At 49.4% G+C, this 7,276-nt stretch overlaps 1 pseudogene; it reads left to right on the plus strand.

Annotated features, from left to right (window-relative positions):
- The first annotated feature begins 5,916 nt into the window (after positions 1-5,916).
- On the plus strand, positions 5,917-6,424 carry LOC121835419 (annotated as a pseudogene).
- The last annotated feature ends 852 nt before the right edge of the window (positions 6,425-7,276 follow it).

Consider the following 7,276-nt stretch of genomic DNA (forward strand, 5'->3'; position numbering starts at 1 on the left):
CGAAGCTGCTGTCCACAGGGTAGATAAAGTCCCACTCGAGCAGCTGTGCTACCTGATCTTCGACCACTTTTCTGAGGGCGATCGGCACCCTGTATACTGATATGACTTCACGGGTTTCGCTTCGGCAACCAGCGCTATCTTATGTATTCCTACCGCACTTCTCCCTGGTTTTTCAGAGCATACTTTCCTGAACTTCCTCAGCAATGTCGCGAGTTCCACCCGCTGGTCCGCACCAAGATGCGGCGAGTCATGGGTGATCTCCTCGATGGTCGCGTGATGCGGATTGTTTGCCGGAATGCTCTCTACATCTCCGAATTCTTTATCGGATTCAAAGATAACCCCAACATTCTGTGCCCGTGCGACATACCTGCGCAACTTGTTAGCGTGTACCCACCTGTCACCCCTCTCCGGACAGTCAACGATGTAACTGTCCGCGCGTTTTCGCTCCTTGATCACTGCGGGCCCCGACCATTTCGGCTGGAGTTTACCGGAAAGCCCCGTCTCAAGAACAAGAACCCTCTCGCCCACTGTGAACCCTTTCGGGCGTGCCCTCAAATTGTACCGGTGGGCATATGCCTGTTGTTTCGCCTTAGCATGCTCGTCAACAACGCGGGCTGAGTCTACCATTCTTTCTCTCAAATCTTTCAGGTACTTGGCCGCTGGCCTATATAGTCCTAAAGGCGGCGTCCATTGCCCCGTCCATGTTCTTTTCAGTATAGACAACGGGCCCTGAGGCTCTCTACCATACATCAATCCGAATGGGGACCTCCCCGTGACCTTATTCGGGACCTCCCGATACGCCCAAAGAAGGCACGGCACGTACTGGTCCCAACATCCTCCCCTCTCACTCACTACGTGGCGAAGCATTGTCTTAAAGGTGCCATTCCAACGCTCCACGATACCATTACTCTGGGGTTGATCAGGCGTAGAAAACCGAATTTCCACGCCTAATCGGCTGAGGAGCTTTTTTGTGAGCTGAGACGTGAAATTCGTCCCTTGATCACAACAGATCATTTCGGGCACCCCGTGTCGCGAGAACACACCAACCAGTGCCTGGCACGTGGACTTTGCTGTGAGCGAGCGGAGAGGAATTACCTCGGGCCATCGCGTGCAGAGATCTACGACGGCCAGAGCGTACCTATGCCCGCGAGCTGAGCATGGCTCCATGGAACCGATGCAGTCCATAAAGACAGTCTCGAAAGGTCGCTCAGGTCTCGTCAACGGAGTTATTGGGACTCGGTCCGTCGCCATTTCCCGCGCGAAATTTTGACACCCATGACAAGACTGACAATATCTCTTGACATCCGCCGCCATGGTTGGCCAAAAGAACGAATTTCTAATCCTCTGTTTTGTTTTCTTTTGTGAGAAGTGCCCTCCACATGGCATGTCGTGCGCCAATTGTAACACCTCTTCCCTACGGGGCTTCGGGAGCACCAGCTGTTTGCATTCTTTCCCGTCAATTTGTTCCATGTGATACAACAAATTACCTTCAATGAACATGTCATGCGTGCCGCTTCGGGCCTGTTCCCACGAGCCCTGCAAAGAGCCGTCGTCTCGCTGTTCGCTTACGAACCCCATTTCGGTCGCGCTCCGTTCCGTAACTGTCTCGACCAAGTCTACATCACACGTGCTCCCGGCCGAATCAATACCCTCTACCACTTCCTCGAACTCCAAAGGGGGATCGCCGGAGACGTGGTCCTGTTCCGCTCTGATTTCTGCCTCCAGCCTTTGCACCTGTTCTGCCTGCTCAGCAGACTCAGCGTTTGCTCGCGTAAGTTCCTCAAATGCGTCCGGTGTCAGCAGCGCGTCCACCCCCTGCTCGAGTCTTTCCGTTACCGCACACAGCATGGCGACATGTTGGCCGGTCCCGCCGTCTCCTCAGCTCTGCCGTCACCGTCTGGCCGAATGCATCTCTGAGCATGATTTCTCCCCCTCCCAGCCTGCGTGACTCCTCGGGCACCACCTCCCGCCTCACGACAGTTATGTCAGCGCCCGAGTCCAAACAGGCAGAGAAGGGTGTACCCCCTGCCGTAAGCTGCACCCAGCTTATACCCGAACCTGTTTCCCCATGCCTGCGGGTCCCCGCCGTCTCAAGTGACTGCGGCAAAAGCGCTGCCCTTGCACTCAGACCCGCGGAGGCCGATTTATTCCCGGAGTCCACGGCTCTATGCGCTAATCCAGGACAGTTCTGCCTAAAACGCCCCAGCTTCCCACACGCGAAGCACCCTGGTGGCGCTTCGCGTGTTCCTTCGCTAGTCGCACCCAACTTTCGCAGGCCTACCCCGCAAGTTCACCTGTGGCCTCTCAGTCGGTCTCTGGGGCCTCCAGTTTCGATTGTGCCTACCCTCCTCAAATTTCTCCGCAAGTCCCACCACTTCCTTTGGCCTTAGCCATTCTTTGGTTTCGTTCTGAAGGACGTAGGCGCGTACATCATCCGGCATGGCATGCTTTAGGCGATCTGAGATGGTCAGCTGCCGTAGATCATCTAGTGTCTCTACCTTGCGGCTCTCCATGTAGTATCCATGCATAGTATTAAGATTTGTAGAGAACTGTGCCCACGACTCACTCTCTTGTTTGCGCGCGACATTAAACCTCCGCTTATACTCATCCGGAGTCATCCTGAGCTCGTCGAGGATAACGTCTCGTAGCTCCTTGTACTTCAATATACGTCCCTCTGCTCTGTTTGCCACAACGGCGCTCGCTTTCTCATTTAGAAAAGGCAAGAGGATTGCCCCGTGTAGGTCCTGTGGCACCTCACAACTCGCCAACATTGTTTCAGCGCCTTTAAACCATGCAGGCACCAATGTGTCTGTCACGGGCATTGGCGCCAGCACCGCACGTAGCTCCTTTGAATACCGTCCGACTCCCCCCGCACCCCGAGTGCTCTCATCATGAGGCTGCCCCGTTATTTTTAGCTGCTCTAATTTTATTTTCTCGAGATCTATCTTTAGTTTCATGAGTGTTATCTCAGCACTGAGGTCATCCGAATCCGGTGACTGCCCTCCCCCACTGTCGCCAACATCTGGTTCCGAGTTGGCCTCACTGAGGGAAGACCCTGGGGTCTTCGATCTAGTCTCTCTGGTCATGATGAGCCTCGGACAAAACGGGAAAGGGACTCACCCACTGTTGTTTGGCAAAATCCAATTAGCTGCTCCTCCAGTCGCCGCCACCCACTTGCCGCAGTGTCCCCACTCGGCCTGGCGATCGTGCCCGTCGTCTGGAAGTCTCAGCTCCTTCTTCGTTCACCGAAAATAAAAAAAATAAAAATAAAAATCACGCAGAAAAAAAAAAACGCACAATTTTTTTGGCACCACAACGAAGTTCAGCACTGCAGCGACGATCTCGTCTCTCCTCTTGAGGCTTGCCCCGATATTCTGTCGCCGCTCGCTGAAGATGCTTCGCCGGTCCGCAGGTGAAGCCACAGGTCGTCCTGTTCTCCGACAGAGATGACGTCCAGGACCACCTGTCAGCTGCCACCACTCCTTTTAAGTAACTGTACCCCCCCCCCCCCCCCCCCCCCCAGACTTCTCGCGTATATATTGCCACGGTCCTCACTCCGGCAGGAGCGAGCCTTGTCCGCAGTCCAGCAGACGGCTTCTTTGGGTAACTGTACCCCCCCCCCCCCCCCCCCGGGCTTCTCACGTAGATATTGCCACGGTCCTCACTCCGGCAGGAGCGAGTCTTGTCCGCAGTCCAGCAGACGGGACCCTTGTCTGCAGTCCAACAGGCGCGACCCTTGTCCGCAATCCAACAGACGAAACACTTGTCGCATAGAGCCCAGGTACGCTCCGCCTGCCTCCGTTGATGCTGTCGTTTTCGCTCACCGCCCGTCGCAGGAAGTCAGCAGGATCCTGTCGACTGCGCCAGTCAACTTTCCAAGGGAGAAAGGGGCCGGTCAGGATGGTGACGACCGATGATGGTGTTCGCCCGATGGTAGTCCCCCGGGAAGTCGAATAAGAAAAAAAAAAAAAAAAACTAAAAGTTGTTTGATTCCGCTGGACACATTACGACGTTGGTAGGTTTACGGTGGCCAGTGTGGCCACGTTTATTTTCAAAACAAAACGACAAGTCAACGGTAATACCAAAACTTCCAAAATTAAAACCCCATATTTTAGTCTCCAGTCTCAAGAGCCGAATTCCCCCGAGAATCCTCTCGGCAGCCCTTTTGTAGCCTCGTAAAGGCCTCCTTTCCCTCTAGAGAAGGACCAATCACTTCAAATTTCACCACTCCCACGTGGTACACTGTCGTCCAATGGTCGGCGAGCTGTCATCCTGGCTTCCCAACCGCCAAACCTAAATTCCTTGTAGAGTTGTTCTCTGCAATTTTGCCAGTCTGACTGGCGCCAACCGCTAAGTTATTGCATCGGGCAAAAAGCGACAATTTTACACTAAGCGGCAAAACCCTCTATATACAGGCACATTCGGCTAAAAGCCACAACCAGCTGCAAGAAGGGATCTGTCCGAGCAGACTCCCGAAACCCGAGACGTTTCTTAAAGGAGCTGTGTAACGATTTTAACGTTGAACGAATTGGGATTTTCTGCTTTTGATATTGTTCACTGTGTCACAAATGATAGAAAACACACCTCCTTTCATCTAAATGTTGCGATTCCGCCGCGTAATAGCGAGGCAAAACATAGAATATTTCCCGACCTGCAGCCACGAGCGGCGGCCATAGGAAACAAGCGGCATGACGCCACTTCGGTAGTTGTAAAAAAGGTAGAAAGTTGTGCGAATACCTGCTCGATAAAAGGTAACTTTTCTATAGATCTTGTCGTTCCAACATATATATAAATGCATCAAAACCCTGGTATCATCGACAAAACTTTTATAATACGGAGTTTTAGTGGCAGAAGCCGGAGGGGGAGAGGGACAGCGCCGGGCGGGCAAGGACGGGTATGGCCGGACCCGGATGAGACTGTGGTCACGCGGTCGCGAGCGGATGAGTTCTCGCTGCTCGGTGATGGCTCTAAAGAGAGAACTTTTCCGGAACCCCGCGCCTACTCAAGTGACGTCACTGCGCACGTGACCCGGAAGACGACGTACGAGTTGAGAGGCGGCCAAAACCTGGATCTTTTTCATTTTTTTTAAATAAAAACTAGGGTATCCAGGCAAAATCTATTTTCTGTAGTTCACTGCAGAAGTGTCAGGCATCAACTTCCACAATAATTTAAGCAAAGCCCTGAAATTGTTGCACAGCTCCTTTAACGACCGCGGGGAAACCGCTCCCCCCTCCCGGCCGCTTTGCCCACGCAAATGCTCCCTCCAAAACGCCGACACTCACAAAGAAAGCTAAAAAAAACAAAAAAAAAACGATGCCGACGCAACTGTAGAAAGATAGACTTTTCTACAACAAATCTTACTTATTTCTAACAAAAACCTTCGTTATTTAACAGCAACCCTGCTAACAAGCCTGTTCTCGGAAACGTGTCACCCCTCGGTAGCAATGTTTTCTGCCCGCTGCAGGAGCATGGCGCCCTTCTCCCGGTCCCGCCAAAGCGATCCTTCAGAAGGAGCGCCTCCGAGGGATTTTACGACTTTCGGCGAGGGGTTGGCCCACTGATTTTTCTCCAAGCCCCGTTTCGAAGTCGTGTTTTCTAGAGTAACTGATATGCTCCCCTAGGCTCTGCAAGCAGAGCCTATACAGTTATTCGAGGAATGCTCAGAGTAAGACACATATCTTGGAAAACTTAACGCAGCAAGATAAGGCACTACTGTGGGAAACGAAAGAATGGGCAAAAACCAACAGGTTCCAGTACGCTTGGTATAAAAACGATAAGATTCTTGTCAGGGAGAAGGACGGAACTCAAGCACATCTAATAAACACTAAGGATGACTTGCAAAAATTGGTGTAGTTTTGCTTTGGGTATTGCATTTTTTTTTTAACTTCACTCGCAATGACAGTTCTTTCTTACTTAATGCCAAATGAGGTTGTTAAACTTTTTAAAGACCAACCAAATGTGCCCTTTTCGTTATTTCATTTAAATGTTCAATCAGTGCGAAACAAGTTTGATGAACTTGGCATCTTTCTGGACAGTTTTACATTTTCTTTGGATATAATAATGCTAACTGAAACATGGTATAACCAGAGTGATGCAGTGGATCAACTAGAGAAGTATGCAGTATTCAATTTAAATCGTAGCAACAAAGTAGGAGGAGGAGTATGTATGTACGTTAAAAAAGACCTTCAATATAATATTGTTAGTGATTTCACAGCGACAACAAAGGAGTATGAGATTTTAACTTTAGAACATGCTAAATTTGCATTTTCTGTCGTCTATCGACCGCCATCTGGGAATGTTGCGACCTTCCTTGAATTTCTTGAAAAAAATTTTAAAGGTTGTTGGTGAAAATAAATCCTGTCTTTAACTTGGTGGTGATTTTAATATAGACATGCTAACCTCCTCTAAACATCAGCTTGATTTACTGTCACTGTATCAGTCATATTGATTGTCTAATGTTATTTCACTGCTTACTCGTATAGCGCCTCTGCATGACACGTTGCTTGATTTATTTTTAACGAACATTCCCACCACAGGGATACTTGCTGGCGTGATCGGGGTAACGATTAGCGATCACCTGCCGATCTTTATGCTTAGCCATGTAAATTTCAACAGCAAAAAAACTAGTGCTGCTCAACCTTTTTTTAGAAACATCAGCACAAAAAACTTGCAACATTTTGAACAGCATTTGATTACTTTCTCGATAAGTTTATTATAATATACGACCGTTGCTTCCCCTACCAACAGCGAAATATTTCCCACAAGTCACGTAAACCATGGGTTACGTCAGAAATAAGAAACATGATAAGAAAAATACTCTTTACCATCAATTCGTACGTAGAAAAGACGTTAGCGTGTTGGCTAAAATTAAGGAACAAAGAAATCAGTGTACCAGGGCCTTAAGGCAGTCAAAGCGTTCTTATTTTAACAATTTATTTCAAGGTGTAAACAGATGTGATGTCATATGGAAAAACTTTAACGGTATACTTAAGAATGGGCCGCACAAGGAGATAATCCCGAAAACCAAAACTGAAGGCACCGATATAGATGGGGAAGCATTAGCTGAGAAATTTAATGAACAGTTTGTTAAGCCCGCTCAAAGTGTGTGTTCTATGAATGCCTCCAAATACGTGCTTAGTGTTTCTGACAGCTTATTTCTTACCCCAACCGACGAAGAGGAAGTATTCTCAGCGTTTCAAAACTTAAAAAACAGTAAAAGCTTCGATATATACGACATTCAAATAAAACAAATTAAACATGTACTGCGGGCGATTTT

The sequence above is a fragment of the Ixodes scapularis genome, unplaced genomic scaffold (genome assembly GCF_016920785.2).
Source record: "Ixodes scapularis isolate PalLabHiFi unplaced genomic scaffold, ASM1692078v2 PGA_scaffold13__105_contigs__length_92229423, whole genome shotgun sequence".
In the NCBI taxonomy this organism is placed as follows: domain Eukaryota; kingdom Metazoa; phylum Arthropoda; class Arachnida; order Ixodida; family Ixodidae; genus Ixodes; species Ixodes scapularis.